Source organism: Euprymna scolopes, chromosome 3 (assembly GCF_053919585.1).
Source record: "Euprymna scolopes isolate OS-2025 chromosome 3, ASM5391958v1, whole genome shotgun sequence".
In the NCBI taxonomy this organism is placed as follows: Eukaryota; Metazoa; Mollusca; class Cephalopoda; order Sepiida; family Sepiolidae; genus Euprymna; species Euprymna scolopes.
The window spans coordinates 325,422-344,748 of NC_136484.1; the positions used below are offsets into that span (position 1 = coordinate 325,422).

General features: G+C 36.3%; 1 long non-coding RNA gene across 1 annotated transcript; it reads left to right on the top strand.

Moving 5' to 3' along the window:
* The first annotated feature begins 5,988 nt into the window (after positions 1–5,988).
* On the top strand, positions 5,989–18,416 carry LOC145252690 (uncharacterized). Its single transcript, XR_013863647.1, has 2 exons — positions 5,989–6,444; positions 16,992–18,416. It is a non-coding gene; the product is annotated as an uncharacterized LOC145252690 (long non-coding RNA).
* Positions 18,417–19,327: the final 911 nt, after the last annotated feature.

Below are 19,327 nucleotides of genomic sequence, written 5' to 3' on the forward strand. Positions count from 1 at the left end.
TCTTTGTTGAAAAATGAATGCAGTTCATTTTAAACGAGAAGGAGGTATCATTTTGTTTTATTCCTTATTTTTTATTATTTTGTTTGGGGCAGAGATTTAATTTCACTTAAACTTTTTTTCCCCTACACTATCTCATGTCGGACATTTTTCTTGTTCTCACCTAACACACAACGCTACCTTTTTTCTTTTTTTAACTCAATAAACACTATAAAATAAGTTACAATACTAAAAACTTATCCAGCTAGGTAGAAACGAATAATTACCAAAATCGATTTCATCTGTTTTAAAACAACAGTAAATAAGTAAAAATAATTTTTTAAACATTATGGGGGATGTAGTTTCTTTTAAAAACGATATCCTCTGCAAGACCGGCCAAAAATGTGTTTTAAATCGATATTTTTTCAATAATGGCCTAATTTTTCTACCTAGCAAATATGAACGCACCTTCCAGGGACGAATCTTCCGGGGGCACTACCAAAAGTCATCACAGAATTACCCTCCCCTAACTTTATTATAAATTAATATTATCAATATAACTTTTGTACCATTGAAAAGGAGAAGAGCAAAATAAACTAGTAATAATTTTTACAAATTTTTTTCATCGTACGAAAATAATGAAATTGCGAGACGAAAATCGTGTTTACATAATTGGCGCTTTAAAATAACGTTCCCATGTAGTACGCATTTCGAACGTGGAAACATACCCGTTTTTAATAAATCTAGCAAAAATCAACTAATGGTCAGATTTTCGTGAAATTTTCGATACTTATCTATTTTAGAATGAAATTACATATAAAATGCAGTTTCCGTAAAATATATGAGGGAAAATATTTTTTTTAGTGCGTATCCCCCCCATATTTATTTTTTTGGAAATTTGAACAAAATATATTTAAATCTATCGACATTTCTATTTATTATGAAACATAAGAGTTCAAATAAGTAAAACATATTATTTAAAAAAAATTTAAATACACATATTGAACAAAAAATTACCTTGAAGTTGCAACTAAAAAAATGATATAAATTTAATATTATTGTTTTTAATAACGTTTTTTCGAATTAATATATACTATAATCAGTTGAATTAACAAGAAAAAGAAACTTCTTAAAATTAATTAATCTTTAAAAGATTAAAAAATTCCATTATTTCAAAATGTTCCGTTACAACATAGATTTTTAATTAATTGTGTTTAAATATTTTTTTTTAATATTAAGTTTTAATATAAACATGACTCTTGTCAGCTATCTTTTCGCCAGATTAAAAACAATTTGAAAATATGTTAAATTAGACATGTTAAATGTATGTGGCGGTCAATAAAAGAAGGAAGGTCCACACGCGGAGATAGGTTGTCAACGTCTTTATTTTAAGAAGGTTAACACCGGAAAAGGAAGAAACATGACTCCTTAAGGGAAGAGTTGTCAAGCCAAAGGGGCGTAACTCAGGATGCTAAGTTTACTCTCTTAACACCCCTGCTTAAACTTTACATCCTGATAATTTTAATTTTACACAATTCATGCGGGTCCTCGCCAGGGGTTTTGTGAAGCAGTCTGTCGTGTTTTTTTGGCGGTAGGCACATAGTTCAGTTCGATTGTACCATTTGTTTATTTTGTCCCCTATGTAGTGATATTTTATGTCTCTGTGTTTTACCCGCTGATTAGTGATAGAGTTTTTTGCAATGCAGATTGTGCTCTGGTTGTCAGAATATATTGTTGCTTGCTTCCATTCTTTTGTATTGTTCATATCGTTTATTAATTGCAGTAGATATTGTGCTTCCTGTATGGCTGGTGTCATTGCCGTATATCCAGCCTCACATGTAGATAGAGCTACAGTAGACTGCTTTTTACTTTTCCAGGCAATAACAGGTCCTTCTTCATTTAGGGGAAAACAATACCCCGACATACTTTTTCTGTCTTCAGAGCTTTCCCAATCAGCATCGGTAAATTCTGTTAACTTCAAGCCGCCTTCACATTTCCTGAAAGATAACCAAAAATTTAAAGTCCCTTTCAGATACCTGAATACATGCTTCACTGCATTCCAGTGTTCAATTGTGGGGGTTTGGTTGTATTGTAATAATTTATTTACGACACATGAAATATCGGGTCTGGTGCAAGTAGATAAGTAAACCAGGCTTCCTATAGCCTCTCTGTACCTTGTGGAATCAAAGGATTTTGCTTCCTTAGAGAAAGTTAATTTCTGTTTACAGGGTATTAGTCTGGGTTTGCAGTCTAGCATATTAAAATTTCCTAATACGTTTTCAGTATATGTCCGTTGATTCATTTCTATTTCATTTGGTTTGACTATGAAGTCCACACTAAGAAATCTTGAGATTTGACCTAAATCTTTCATGTCAAACTTTTGTTTGAGTAGGGTCTTGACTTCCGTTAATGTGTCTAAGTTATTTGCGGCAATCAAGATACCATGCGAGAATAATAATTCTTTTAATTTTATCAACTTTTTCAAACATGCATGGGTCAATAGTGCTTTTATTAAATTTTTCTTGTAGAAGTTCTTTACTCAGTAGATCGTTCCAATTTTTACCGCTCTGTTTTGGGCCATAGAGTGATTTGTTTAATTTCCAAACAAGCCCGTCATTGCCTGGAGTAATGAATCCTTCGGGTTGTTGGGTGAAAATATCACAGTCTATTTTGGCATTTAAGTATGCTCATTTGACATCCATCTGGTGAATTATCAAATCATACTGCACAGCAGTGGTCATTTTTGTGGTGGGTGCGTATGTTTCATGGTAGTCTATGTCTTTTATCTGACTGTACCCCTTGGCAACATATCTAGCTTTGTATTCTTCATTATTTTTGTCATCTTTTTTTTTATTATACACCCATTTTCCCCCAACTAAATTTTTGTTTTCAGGGAGGGTTGTCAGAGTGAAAGTGTTGTTTTCCTTTAAGGAATTCATCTCCTTCTCCATTGCCAATTTCCATTTATCAGCCTCCGGTGACTTTATGGCTTCATGATATGATCCAGGGATAGTTTTATTTTCACAAGAATTTATACATTCTTCATCTTGATCACTTAGGTTATTGCTAGTGATAATTTTTTAAATAAGTGGGTGGTTTTCTCTGTCTCAGTGGGTACCTTGGCTTTCTGTTTTCGGAACTGTCATTTGTTCTGTTACTTGTCTGTTTGCTAGCTTGACTGTTGCTATTATCTATATCTCCCTCGTAGGAGTCAGGTAGAAGTTCGTTTGTTCCTCTCATCGACCATATGTTCACTGAAATGGTCAGGATTTATTGAAGGAACCAAAGTTGGATTAATATATCTATTTTGGTTTGCAATATCCTGAGTGGTCTCCCTTTCATCGCTAAACTCATTTATAAAAGTATGTCTATTTTGGCCCGTGTTATCCTGAGTGGTCTCCCTTGCATCATTAAATTCATTTGTAAAAGTCACTTACCGTATTTTTTTTTACAGATTTCTTATCATTGAAATATACAAAATTGGCTAGACTATATTTGTCGTATCCTACAAAAATCCCTTTTTCTGCCCGAGGATCTAATTTTGTTTTATTTTGCACATAGGCGTAACACATTTTACCAAAAATGTTCATATTTTTAACATTTGTTTTTTTTAACATTTGGTTTTCTACCCTTTAGTGCCTCATAAGGTGTCAGTTTTATTCAGTGATTATAGCACCTATTTCGAATATAAGTAGCACACAGAAAAGCATATGGCCACAGCTCATGAGTTACATGAGACTTTATTAGCATGCATCTCGACATTTCGAATAACGCTCTCTGTCCTCGTTCTGCAGTTCCATTTTGGTGCGGTGAGTAAGGGGCTGAGGTCTCGTGTTGGATTTCATGTTGAACAAGAAGAGATTTGAATTCTCTGGATGTGAATTCAGAACCGTTATTCCTTCTTAATCTGTTAACCCTTCCATAAGGAGCACTATTGGCCAAGAATTGTTTTGCAGCATCGACTGTTTTGTTCTTGAGGAAATATGCCATCACATAGCCTGAATAGTCGTCAGTAAATGTTATGGCATACTTGTAACCATTCACACTAACAGGTTCTATTTTCCCAGCCAAGTCACAATGCACTAGTTCTAATGGAAACCTGGCCATTTCGTCTGGTTTTCTTGATCGCAAATTTTGCATTTTTCCAAGAGTACAAGTTCCACACGGTGGTATATTGTTTTTCTCAATAATGGACATTCCCTCAACAATAGTTGGCATTTTCAAAATATCGGAAATATTACAATGGCCGAAAATTTTGTGCCACATGTTCAAGTCGCGCCTCATGTTATTAATATTAATGCTATTTGTTATGCATTTATTTAAATAATAAAGTTTCCCTCTTTTCTTTATTTTAAATTTAACGCTGTCTTTGGTGGTTAGCATAGCATGGTTTTGTGCAAATTCCATGCTGCAGCCTTTCCCTATGGCGGCTTGTACCGACAATATGTTTTGTGTAAATGTTGGCATAAATAAATATTATGCCTCTTTTTATAAATATCATGTAACGTTATTTTTGCTGTTCCTTTCTTTAACGCTATATTATTTTTTTTTGATCCGTCAGCAAGCTCAATATAATGTTCTACTGGGTTAAAGTCATGTTCAAAAGTAACAAATTTTTTCATCATTAATAATATGAGCAGTAGCCCCACACTCGACTAATAGTTCAAAGTTATCAGAAATAATATGAGGGTTTATTCCTACCTTGTAGCATGAATGGCTGTTTCCTTCAGTTTGTCTTTTTCTGTAGAATTTTGTATCATGAGTTCTTACTTTGCAAAATTTACACCACCTGTTTTTGTTATAGTTTTTGTGAAGTGGCCATATTTGTTGCACCGTAAACACGTCGGAGGTTCTTTTTTATTTGATGTCTTCATGATGGCGTCTTCCATTTTGGGTTTCGTATTTTCCTCATATGATTGTAGTGATGCCTTGAATTCCATAAAAGTTTGTGGTGTATCTCTTTGAGTAACTATGGCTTTTAATGTGTTGAAGGTAGACGGCAACCTTTTGAGTAACATAGCTGTCGCCAATGTGTCTGAAATTGTCTCTCTACCATTTCGTAAAGCAGCTATGGCTTTTCAGCATGTATAACATAGCCGGTAATATGTTCATCCTCGTGTTTTTGGAGGGTAGACAGTTTGGTATACAAGACAATGATTTTTGGTTTGCCTTGGGACAAATAATATTTTCTTAAAATTTTTAAAGCTTTCCTTCCATATCTTTCGCGTCTCGCATGATTAATGCCAAACTTCTATCATCTAGAACTTGGATAAGTTCTGCGAATATATCCTCGTTTCTCTGTGGGTCAATTTCATCATCTTCCTTTTTTAATTGGGCTTTTAATTTTAGCCTGTGAAGGTGCCCCATGAATTTTATTTCGAACATCTCATAATTATTTTCATCGCCATCAAACATTAGTCGGCCGGTCCCATAACCTATTAAAGTAGACATGTTAAATGTATGTGGCGGTCAGTAAAAGAAGGAAGGTCACGCAGAGATAGGTTATCAACGTCTTTATTTTAAGAAGGTTAAAACCGGAAAAGGAAGAAACATGACTCCTTAAGAGGAGAGTTCTCAAACCAAAGGGGCATAACTCAGGATGCTAAGTTTACTCTCTTAACAAAATATTATTGCACAAATAGTAAGCATTTTGTTGCCCCCCCCCCCTCATATTTTCTATGTCTTTTTTTACCGAACAAAATATGGAACCCCATAGGCAACCAAATGAACATTCAGTAAAACCGTATTTCATATTTAATATACAAATGTTTATAATATTATTAATCGTTAAACTGTATAAATCTTAAAACCTAACAAAATTATAACAAAGATTAATTATTAATTGCAGTTTGAAGAAGATAAACAAAGATTTTAAAAAATCAGTAAGTCTCTTCTGCTTTTCCATAGTTCGTATAGTTAACACAAATCTGACGTCACGGAAACATGCGGCCCATTCTTCACAATCGTTTGGCAGACCCTACTGGGCAGCTGGGCAGGGCACTATGTTTAATAGGCAGGCTAATTTGCCTAGGATCATAAAAGAAGGTCATCGTAAATTTAACCGAATACTACACACAAAAGAGAAATTTACAAGAAAAAAAAAAAAATTCACAGCAACATTATGTATTGACAAATATAATTTACCCTTGATAAGAAAACACATCAACACATTTAATTAAAGAACGGACATTTTGTCACTAGGAACGAAATAATGATCACACCGTGTTACTGTTACGGTGATCTAAATTTATTGTTCGCTTGTAGTTGTCAATTAATAAAGTTTGTTTTGTCTTTTAATTATGGTTCTTTTATATTTTCATATATTTTATTTCTTAATGAATTGGACGAATAAAACAAAAGTTGTATCGATTTATTAAAGAAATAATAACAAACAGAACAAATTTTCTGTTTTTAACATAAAAGAATCAATCCCGATTTTCTTTTCGCAATGAATTCCTGGAATGAAAGGTAAGTTTTTTTTCTTATCGTTTTTTTTTTTTGACATTTATTGAAAAATATTCTTTTCGGTATATTTGAAACAATCTTCAACATTAAAATAAATTAATTTTAATTGCAACCCAATAAAAAGTACAATTTCATAATGCTATATAAAAGACGTGAATAAAAAATATGAATAACCGATTTAAAAATTCATAAATTAAGCATCTTATTGGGTTTGTATTACTGTACACATAGATTTGCAAAAGTTGTCAAAAATCAAATATATAACAAATACATGTTATCAAAGGCAATATAAGTTACTTTTCTACCTAACTGGATATGTTTTTAGTGTTTTCATTTAATGTAACATGTTTATTCAGCTCGAAAAACATAGTGTTTTACCGATGTATTGGAAAGTTAAAAATGGCGCCCGACTCTCTCTTTGACATGGTAAGTTTAGGGAAAGGAGTTAAAAATAAAAAAAAAAACTAGACAAAATACTGTTAGAAACTCGCTCAATACATGTTACCGTGACATAGGCTGACATATATTCGGTGAGTTTTTAACAGTATTTTGTCTAGTTTTTTATTTTTAACTCCTTTCCCCAAACTTACTGTGTCAAAGAGAGAGTCGGGCACCATTTTTAATTTGCCAATACATCGGTAAACACTATGTTTTTCAAGCTGAATAAACATGTTATATTAAATAAACACACTAAAACATATCCAGTTAGGTAGAAAAGTAACTTATCTTGCCTTTGATAACATTTATTTGTTATATATTTGTTTTTTGACAACTTTTTCGAATCTATCTGTACAGTAATACAAACCCCATCTATTTCATGGCCATCATCAATTAGCGTAAAATTGATGTAAAAAAAGTAGTTTTGTTATTTATTTTGTCCTTTTTTTTTTTTTGAAGGGCTTGTTTGGAATAATAATGAAAATTGTTGGGGATTTGCATAAGTCCCCCGAACAGTAGTGAAAATGTTGCACAGCATTATTTCATTGGAGACCCCGGTCAGTTTTAAAATCGCTTCCTTGAGCCTTTCGTACAGGTTGTCACCCAGAACATTTTATAGTAAATCTGTTACTTCCTTGACGACATCCACTGGCAGTTTTTCTACTAAAAAACAATACTGCATTCTCTAGGAGGTAATTCATTTCACGTTAAATAATGCCTGAATTTGACTAAACCAGGACTTGATGTTAGTTGGGTTGAAAGCTATGATATTCAATGATAGTGTGGCTAGAGGGGTTGTGATTCCATTTTCTTCATTTTCGTTCTTTTTTTTTTTTTTTTTTAAACAAAGTCGTGTCACCAATTTGTTGGGGATTTGCATAAGTCCTCCGAACAATAAAAGAAAAAAATATATGACAAAATAATGTAAAATAAACTTTTGTTTAATAATGTCAAAAGGAAAGAAATTACTTTTTTTGTGTTTGTAATGGTGGCAGTCTATACAAAAAGGAAGAAAGTAAGAATTAGGAGTGTGAGAGAAAAAGAAATAGACAACATGTGGGTGAGATGAAAGAAAGAGAGAGTCAAGCAATGTTCCTTGGTGCATGATACGACTTGTTGTGTGTACTACTGTATACGAATACAGTAGCACACACACTCTCTCTCTCTGTCTGTTGAAAGAAGTTCTTTTTGGTTTTTTAATGTTCTTTAAGAGGCTCAAGGAACTGGCAAAAATAAGTTTTTTCTCGAGCCCTGATTAATCAAAAATTCATATTTTTTGGCAAGAAGAGTGTTTTTCAAGAGTCTTGTTTTTTGACCCCAAGGGATTTGGTGTGGGTGAATGTAGTAATGCCTGCATAAATGAAGTTTTAGAAACACCCTTGCATGAATAAATTTTACTATGTGTGTGCGTGAGTTGTAAAGATAAAATAAGAAACAACACAAAATTTTAAAATTGAATTTCAAGTAAAAGCAATGTTATCTACTTACTTGTCGAAATTAGTAACATATTAAAAAATTACGAACTATGATCAAGTAGAAAATTAATCATTAATGGAAATTGGTTTGTTTTAGTTGAAATTAATTTTTTGATTTCTGTTGTTGTTCCAAACTAGGACTAAACAAAATTGCATTCTATTTAAAGTTAAGAGAACAAAAACAGAAGTCTTAATGCATGTGTGCACTGTGTGGGGTCGAGCAAGAAAGGGAACGATCAAAGATAGTGCCCATTGTTTCATGAATGGTGGTCTTGTAAAGTCTTTCAAAATCATGCCACACATGCAAATGAGAGGAATTACAGGCTGTATAAAAGCGTCACATGCCAATAAGTAGGGAAGTGAATCTATATCTTTGACGATTGTCAGTACTAGTCACATTGTTTGATTTTGAGTCATGCATTTGTTGGCCTGTTGCTACGATTTTTCTCGAGTTGAAACCAGAAGAACAAGCTATTTCAGTATTGCCTATTGGCCTGAACATGATGATAAAGTAGTCTGAGATGTCGGATATTTTTCTGTCTTTGTCTGTCCTTGTTGCCATGTCACTAGTAAGGGTGCTGGAGGTAAACGTTTTGTCTGAGCTGACGTTATCCGCCTGATAGTCAGGGACCCGAACCTTGGATTAACCACTAAGGAGGCTGTCCTATCAGCAGGCGCAAAGTACTGGGACTGCTGTATTGCCATTTGGTGAGTGGATCTGGACCATGCAGTAGTCTCTGGTGGGGCCTCTCGATGCCATACTAGTGGGTAATTGTTACGGCTTTACCTTTTCGTGTGCTACAAATAAAAAAAAAAATTTCCTGTCTTTTTCTCTCTTACTTTCCCTCTCTGTACTGCTCTAACCAAGTATGCCGACCTATTCCACAAATCCCAAAACCTCAACATGAAATATCTCCAGAATAAAAACTCGATTAAACCTAGAACCCCATCTTCCAGCGTAGACCCCTACTACCAGGTCTCCTTCTCCAATATCAGGGGTCTACGTTCCAACCTTCCAGAGGTTGAAACCCAATTACAGGAGACGAAACCGGACATATTATTTCTATGTGAAACTGGAATAGGGCCGACCACTTCCCTAGATGAGTTCATAATTAATGGATACTCCAATTTAACAGCTAAATCTGACTCCCAAGATCGCCATGGGCATGGAATATGTGCCTACATTAAGGATGGCTTCCCATGTGGCAGGGATATCTCTAGAGAAGATCCTAATTTACCCTATATGTGCTTCAGGGTTGCACTTGCTAACACCACTGTATTTATATTTGCCCTCTATAGGCCCCACAACAGCGGAGTTACTATCTTTAAGAGCATATCTGAGAAAATAGACCACATACTGTCTTCACATCCCTCGGCTAACATCCACATCTGTGGTGACTTCAACGTCCATAACGTGGAATGGCTAACCCATTCAAATAAGACAGATGATGAGGGGAGGTTTTGTCATGATTTTGCCATTGCTTATGACCTCACTCAGATTGTTCGCGAACCCACCCGTGTGCCCGATACACCTAATCAATATGCAAGCCTCTTAGACCTTTTTCTTTCAACTTCCTCTGAGCTATGTTCATGTACCGTTCATTCTCCTTTAGGATCCTCCGACCACTCCGTCGTATCAGTTAAGATAAAAAAAAAATGTAAGAAGCCATCAGACGTACCCCTCCACCGTACTGTATACCGATACTCTATGGCTGACTGGGATAGCTTCCGTACATTCATATCTGATTTACCTCTGCACTCCATGTTTAAAAAGGAAGTGTCCTCTATAGTATCAGATCTGACCGAATGGTTAATTCTAGGCATAGACCAATTCATACCATCTAAAAAATTCCAACAAAAACCTAACAGCCAGCCATGGTTCTCCCCAGAATGTGCTGCTGCTATCGCGCACAGAAATCACTTTTTCCATAACTACCAACGTAATAGATGCACTGAGACTAAAGCTGCTTTCAGGACTGCCAGCAACCACTGTAAAAGAGTAATAAAAAATGCAAGAGAGCTATATGCCCAGTCTGTTAAATCCAAGGTAGCTGATCAGCGGCTTGGTTCCCACCAGTTTTGGCAAATAACAAATAGGATCTTGAACAGACGTGTGCGTTCTATCCCAACCATTATCAATGGACCAGAGGTTATCTCGTCAGCATCAGACAAGGCCAAACTATTTGCAAAGAACTTTGCAGCTAATTCTACCCTATGCGACGAAGGCCATCAACTCCCCATATTTCCTCCTATAACACAGAACAAGCTAGGTAACATACAAATATCCGTGCATGAGGTCGCCAAGCTAATAAAAAACCTAGATTCCAGTAAAGCAACTGGCCCTGATGGCATCCCAATTATAGTGTTTAAAAAGCTTCAACCAGAACTTGCTCCCATACTTACGAAACTATTTAAGCGCTGCCTTAAGGAGAAGTGCTTTCCGACCCCCTGGAAGACCTCCTCAGTTTGCCCTGTATTTAAGAATTCAGGTGATAAGTCATCTCCCTCTCAATACAGACCAATAAGTCTTCTCTGTGTTATGAGTAAGTTACTTGAATCAATATTAAATAGAGAAATAGTAAACCACCTCAGCAGGAATAACCTTCTTAGTGACACACAATATGGTTTCCGCTCTGCAAGATCTACCGCAGATGTGCTGACGGTTATATCCCACAGGATTAGTGAATCTCTTGATGGAGGCTTCCTTTCTAGGGCAATTGCTCTCGACATATCAAAGGCCTTTGACAAAGTATGGCATAAGGGTCTACTTCACAAGATTTCCAGCTACGGTATAACTGGAAATGTTTTCTCAATCATTAAATCATTTCTCTCTGATAGGCTCATAAGAGTAGTGGTAGATGGACAAAAATCGGAGGCCTGCAATATAAATGCTGGAGTCCCTCAGGGGTCAATCCTGGGCCCAACTCTCTTCCTGATCTACATCAATGACCTCCCTAAACACATACTTAAATCATTCGTTGACATCTATGCTGATGACACGACCATCTACGGCAACACATCAAAGGCTGTAAATGACGAAGTTCTCTCGGATTCTCTCTCCTCTGATCTCGAGCGCGTGGTTCAGTGGGGGAAGATGTGGTTAGTTACCTTTAATGCATCCAAAACCAAACTCCTATCCTTACATCATCAACGCTCTGATCCCCAGCTGGCATCAATTGTGATGGATGGCTCTCGTCTGGGTGAGGCCCCGTGTTTTGACAAGCTTCTGGGTTTGACCTTTACTCCTGATCTGAAATGGAACACGTACATCAAGTCTGTGGCCAAGGTCGCAGGAAAGATGGTGGGATCCTTCTACCGCTCCAGAAGATATCTCACTACTGATGCAATTCTCTATCTATATAAAAGCCAAGTACGGCCAAGGATGGAATACTGTTGCCATATCTGGGCAGGAGCTGCAAAAAACAGCCTATCATGCCTTGACAGAGTACAAAATAGACTTCGTGGTTTAGTGGGGGATGCCCTTTTCTCTACCCTGCAACCCCTCTCCCACAGAAGAGACGTTGCGAGCCTATCCTTGATTTATCGTTATTTTCATGGCAGGTGCTCGTCTGAACTCCAATCCCTGGTCCCCCCTCGCCAATCTTTCACGAAAAACACCCGTCTAGCTGAATCCACTGTGAAAAATTTCCCCCACTCTGTATCTGTGCCTAAATCAAAACGCGGATTTCATGAGCAAAGCTTCTTTCTTAGAACTGCACGCCTGTGGAACTCTGTTCCGTCTGCCTGCTTCCCTCCGGACTACAACTTGGATGTCTTCAAGTCTAATGTTAACAAATTCCTAATGAACCGCCCCCCTAATTAAACACTTCATAAAATCTCCTCACTAACGTGATGTACTTACAATAACCCTTATCCCTGAGTGGCTTCCGGGCCTTGATAAGTGGTGATCACTGTGTAAAAAAAAAAAAAAAATAAAAATAAAAATAAAACTATTCAGTGGCGAAGGCAATGTGGTATCTTAGCTAAAGAAAGTAGACCTAATGGCAAAGCTTCAACGGATAGGTGATGTTGCCAGTGATACCATTGTTCCTGGAGGAGAACACACTAGCTCTATACTTGAATGAGCGGGAACAGGATGACGCTGACGCAATCAAAGTCAGGCATTTTCCGAGGGGCCATTTAAGGCATTCAATGGATTAAAAGAGATGTAGACAGGGGAATCTGTCGATGTGTATACTAATGAGCTTTAAAGATTGGTGGAGTTAGCAGAAATTAGGTGACAGGCATCAAGTCATGTGACCAAGACAGTGTTCGTCACCAGGTTCCTAGAAGAGATTTTCAAGAGGTTGCTGCAGGTCCCAGGTGTCGAGACCTTGGAAGTGAGTGAGCTGCTTCCAACTGCAAAGATATTAGTGAGCACCCATCCCTCTGGGTTTGTAGGAATGGCAGCAACGGTGTAGAAGGATGTGAGCAGAAGCTGGCCGAGACCACGAGGTGCATGTTTTGAATCTGGGGGGCTGCACCTGCAGAGAGACTGCACAAAGTCCTTAGAAAGGATGGTGTGCCACAGATGTAACTCGAGTGGTCACATGGCAGTGAACTGCACGAGTCTGGGAAGTAAGAGGAAGAATGGCTGCCTTGATCGAAAAAGTCCTGAAAGAAGTGAGAAGGTAAGACCCAGTTCAGGGAACATGGAACGTGCCGCAAACACTGGATGGAGTCATGTGGTATGATGCAAGCAGAATTGCAACAAGTGTCATCTTGAAAGTGGGTGAGTGGTTGTGGAGGACGCAGAAGGATGATACGAGCCACATCAATCAATGTGAAAAGATTGGATAGGGTTATCAAAGGAGTGAATCTGGCCTTGAAATAGGGACTATGCGACATCTGTGTAAAAACAGACTTTGCCACTGTGTTTGCCTGGCTAAAATCGATGATTTCAAATAATAAAAGGATAAGGATGAAAGGGGCAGCAAAGATGCTGGTTGAACTGATGTAGGAGTTTCCTCTGAAGCTGCGTGTAATCATGGTGGCCTCTGAGAAGAACAGGGTGGATGTCCTCACAGAAGGGTATCTGATCTGGATAATTCTGGAGTATGAGAATTGCAGGATCTGCACCATATGGAGGTAGAAAGAATGTTGTACTTAGTGAGAAAAGTCGACCCGAGTTTCTCCAAGGAAAAGGTAAAGCTAATTGTCAGGACTTGCGACAGGTGTCAGTCAATTGACCCTGCCCCAAGCGTGCACAAAGCTGGAAAACTAGGTGTGGCTGGGACCTGCGAGACTGGCAGTTGATGTCATCCATTACAGGGGTGGGCTTTACATGACAATGATTGACTATAGTCCTGGTAGCTTTGTCCTATGGAGAAGGCTGCAAGGTGGAATGGCCAGTGAAATAGCGGCAGTCTTCAACACAGTATTTCTGGAGCTAGGTCCAATGCAAGAGCTGCTAACTGACAACAGTACTGCATTTAGATCAGTAGCAGTTGCGGATGTAATGAATAAATGGAATATCCATTGATTCTTCAGAGTTGCCTATAGATCCAGTAGCAATGGAATTGTGGAAAGAAACCACCGGACAATAAAAGCAGTGGCAGAGAGAGGGAGCACCTCACTTGAGCAAGCTGTGTACTAGTACAATATGTTGCCTAGATCGGAACAAGTGCAAGAGTCAGTGCCACACCTGCTGATATTCACATACTGCTGGAGGCAAACAGGGAGACAGAGACAACAGGGACCATCAAACTCGAGGCTGAAGTATGAGTGAAGCCCCCAGGGGACATGATGGAGCAGACGACACATGACCAGGAGTAATACAAGCAACAACATTGTGGTAACTAGAGTACCGAGACATTCATGATATTAAATCAGTTGAAAGTGAAATGGTGGAAAGCAATGTGCAGCAAGAGAATGGCGAGGCACTTCAGAGGCTGAGTTGGGAAAGATGACCGCCACAGTAGATAAGGGAGTACAAAATTGGGCATCGGGCAGGGTCAAGCAAGATAGAGATCAAAGATGGCGCTCATAGTTTTATGAACAGTGGTCTCATAAAATCATGCAAAATTATGCTGCACTCATGCAAATGAGGAGAATTAGAAGCTGTCTAAAAGCAGCTCGAGTCGAGAAGTAGGGGAGTGAATTCATATCTTTAATGATTGTTGGTGCTAGTCACATTGTTGGATTTCGAGCCACGTGTTTGTTGGCCTATTGCCACGACTTTTCTTGAGTTGAAACCAGAATAACTTTTAAAATAATCTTAACATTAAAATAAGTTTATTTTATTGCAATCTAGCAAATAAATTTGATTCCGTTGTGCTAATTTTTAAAAAGTATGAATCTTCTATTTAAAAATAAAATTATGGTGCTTATGCACTTATGTTGCTGTGTTATTTTTAAGGGGTATTTTCAAGTTAAGTTCAAGTTTCATGATATCTTTTTTATTAAAGTGTTAGGTGGGAGTACAAAATGGTTACAAAAAACCTTTCCGTTGTTCATGTTAAGAATGGCTTTAAAAATAATGTTATTATTTCAGCATGGAAATATAAGCACATATATACCAAAATTATTTCCTAAAATATTTTTTTTTTCAGATTTTATGCCTAATATTAAAAGAGTCTCGAAATGGAGAATCATGTAATGAACTTTAAATAAAGCCAGACTTAGCTATTATGCCACAGTAGAATTCTATGTACTTTTTTTTAATGTTTTATCTAATATTTTAGATTTTAGAATGAGGATTACTTTCTTTTATAAAGTTGACATAAAATGCGTACCTATTTATTGCCCATGATAATTTAATATAGTGTTTTGTTTTTAAATCCCCAAAACAGTGTTTCATGTTGATCCTGGAAATAACATTTTGACTATTGTGAATTCGTGAAAGCAAATTGATTCAGTGATTGCTGGAGATGAACTTAATAGCAAAATAATTTTCCTACAAAGAACTAAAAAATTTTAAATACAAATTTTTGTTATATAGTTTTAAAGGTTAAAAACCTCCAACACTATATATATATATATATATATATATATATATATATATATATATATATATATATATATATATATATATATATTTAGGTCTTTTCACCATGATACAATTTGATGTAAGCAGTGTGAACTCCTTGACATTTCAAAACTGTAAACATAGAAGTGAATTCAATAGTTAATGCCTTTTCATAGTCGACAAAGACAGAACATAGTTGTATATGCTTCTCATTAGCTTTCTCTTGACTTACGACTTGAATATGGTTCCTAGTTAGAAACCAGCTCGATCTATAAGTAGGTTACTCCTAAGTATGTGTTGCATCATTTTCAGAAGAATATGGGATAATACTTTGTAAACAAACGAAAGTAGACTTATTGGCCTGTAGTTCATAATATCTTCCAAATCTGTTTCCTGAACGAATTTAACTGATGAATTTTCATGTTGGTAAACTTCTTTCTTTTCTTTTTAAAGTATTTGTTGTATAAACTGATGAGAATCTTAAAGATACATTCACTTTTATCTTTGGGACTATCTGCTGTAATTCCATTTCCTGCTGGAGATTTATCTTATTTCAGTTAATTGATTGCTGACTGTACTTCAGACGTTAGTATGGGAAAGGGTAGTAGTAGCCCTCTTTATCTATAAAGTGGTGATCTAGAAGTATCTGATTTTGTTAAGCTTCATTTGATGGACGATTGAATTCAGTTGTAAGAATGCCAGCTTCTTTACTTTGTGACATAAAGTCTGATGCTAGAATATTTAAGCCTCTGTATATTCCTACATTCTCTATAATCTACCTGATTTTTTTTCTCTTAGTAGTTCCGTTTCTTGTAAGAGTTTGTCCAATATTGATGACTTGTCACTTCCAGCAGTGTCCAGTGCAGTTGCTCATATAGTGGAAAGAATAAAATCGCATGCTGTGCTTATATCTGATCATGATAGTGTTGCATAAATTGTTTTGAACCTGTAAGTCAGTTCTAGGTTTAATTCTACTGTTTAGGCAGATAACAAGGTTGTTATTTTTAATTGTTAATGAGTTTTGCTAATTTTATAATACATAGCTGTGGATATTACTTGAAGTATTGAATCTGTTAAGGACTGAAACATCTATACATGTGTGTGGTTGATTGATTATTATGTAATTGCTTTTGTTATTTGTGGTTATATTTAAGGAAATCCAAGTCCAGCGTCTGATGAGCTTATTCTTGAAAATGTGTACATGATCTTCAGTTGTGATCTCTCAGAAATTAATAAGTGCATCTCCTGTTGCGTTTCACTCTTCAAGCCAAAATGATGAGTACATGACTTGCTTGATTGCCCTCTCCCAACTTAAACTGGTCCTGGATATGACCTTTAACTATATCTAATGGTGAGACCCCAGCTTGCGGGCTTTGGGGAGTGTGGAGCCACCCTTTAATTGCCATTGCTCCCAGGTCCACTCTGACCCAGAGTGGTAGTACCTGTTAGGGTCCCAACTATGGGTTAGATAGAAACCGACTTGAAAACAACAAATACTCTATTAAAAAGATTTACTTAAAAATCTTTGGATTTGGCATTAAATAACCTGAAAAGGGTTGATATGCCATAAAACAAAAACAAACAACCAACCAACCCAACTTAAACATAACTACAACTATGCTTATATGTATATGTTAAAAAATTAAATTCTGTTTTTTTTTCTTTTACAGATGTTGAATTTGCATGGATCATCATTTTCTTGAAATATTTCTATAAAGAAAATCATTGCCTTATATAGAAGACAAAAATGATATTTGTGTGAATAATTATTTTTCTGAGTACCCTTAATTGAAAAAAATCACTGTGGAAAAGTCACACTTCATGAACATAAAGTTTATAGTTCTGTAATATGTGTTTATTGTTCAAATAAATCAAAACGTATTAACAGATATCACAAACTGGAGAAAAGCTACATTTGTATGAAGTACATGGCTTTGAAAAAGAAAATATTCATATACACTATGGAAAAATATTTCCACTAAGCTATATCTCTTGCACCAGATAAATATGCAATGCTTATGAGTCTAAAACATTAAATGTAGTGATGGATATGAAAACACACACTGGAGAAAAGTCGTATTCTTGTGAAATATGTGGATATTCTTGTTCTTATAAATCACATTTGGTGCGACATAACCGAACTCATACTGGGGAAAAACCTTATTCTTGTAAAATATGTGGAGATTCCTTTTCTCTTAAATCACAGTTACCAAGACATATGATGAGACATTCTGGAGAAAAACCATTTTATTGTAAGATATGTGGACATTCTTTTTCAGTAAATTCAAATTTAGTAGCACATATGAGAACTCACACCGGGGAAAAGCCATATTCTTGTGAAATATGTGGACATTCTTGTTCTCAGAAAGCAAGTTTAGAGAAACATTTGAAAACTCACACTGGGGAAAAGCCATATTTTTGTAATGTATGTGAATATTCTTGTTCTCAGAAATCAAGCTTAATCGTACATATAAAGACACATAGTGGAGAGAAGCCATATTCTTGTAAAGTATGTGAATATTCTTGTTCTCAAAAATCAAATTTAGTGACACATATCAGAACTCACACAGGGGAAAAGCCATATTCTTGTGAAATATGCGAACATTCTTTTTCTCAGAAATCAAATTTAGTGAAACATATGAAAACTCATGAAACAGAACTGGAATCTTAAGAAGATCTCCATAATTCCAGTAATCATAGGAACAACTGGACTTATGAAAACAGAATTGGACTCAAAAGGATAATTAGAATCTTAAAAAATCATGGGTTAGAATGTCTGAGATAGCAGATGAATGCCTGGCATTTGATAGTATGTCCTATCCCCAACTAAAACAAAATAAAATTAAAAAACAAAAAAGACCATAATCTAGTAATGTATGTAGATTGTTTTGTTCTGATGAATTAACCATAATGGTACATATGAAGACAGTGATGAAATTATGTCAATATTCTTGTTCCTAAGAACCGAATTTAATGACAATTTGCAAATAAAATAAAACACAATTGAAAGACGCTATATTTCAAAGTATGTGCATAATCTTGTTTTTAAAATTTGCATTTAGTGTGATAGAAATATAATAAAAACTTCTAATGAATCTTAGGTATGCTGTAAATTTCTTTTGTCAGGGACAGTACATACTTAATTTGATATTGGATTTTTCTTTTATAGCCAGGTGTTGGTAAACTGCGAACACCCTCCCTTCTCTGGTTATGGAACCTGCGTGAAATAATGAATTTACTTCACTCCATATAAATCACAATTCCACTTTCTCAACCAATTGAACGACTGCTCCAGTTGCATCAAACTTGGAGATTATCTTTAAATCAATATGGCTATTCATTTTAGGTTGAAGTCGGCATAATCCAAGGTCAAGCATGAGTGATGAGGAAGTTAACGTTTGTGTAGCAGAAGTAGCAATAACTAAAATGAGGGGAAAAAGAGCTTACCTCAGGTACGTCTGTTGTGTCACCGGTTGGGGGGAAAAGAGAATTCCAAGATGGCGTCCGGGGTTTTTTATTAGCGTTTACCCCATGCAACTCTCGGAAAATCACATTTCTTTCTCATGTGATTATGCAAATAGATAATTCCCGGCCACTATAAAAGCAGGAGGCTAGAGACGAGTCGGCAGTGTCCTGCAAATTGTGTGTGTGGGTGTTTCTGGCGATTGGAGTGTGTCTTCTTTTACCACGGTTATCACAGACAGGAATTCCCTCTCTTCTGGAGGTGGGCGATATTGACTATTTTGAAGTTGTACTGTTGCTGACAGAACATTTATTTTTTTTGCCTACTACATTTTTGTTTCAAGCTATTTCGGCCCGAATATGGCGAAGGTGCGGATAAGCAGTGATATTATCAAGCCGTTCTCTGGCGAGGGAGACGTTGTAGCATGGCTGAAAAAAGTGAGACTTGTCGCACAACTTCAGCAGGTGGATGACGTAGCGAGTCTGCTACCCTTATACCTGGAAGGCGATGCGCTGGCCCTCTACATGGAAATGGAGGAGGACG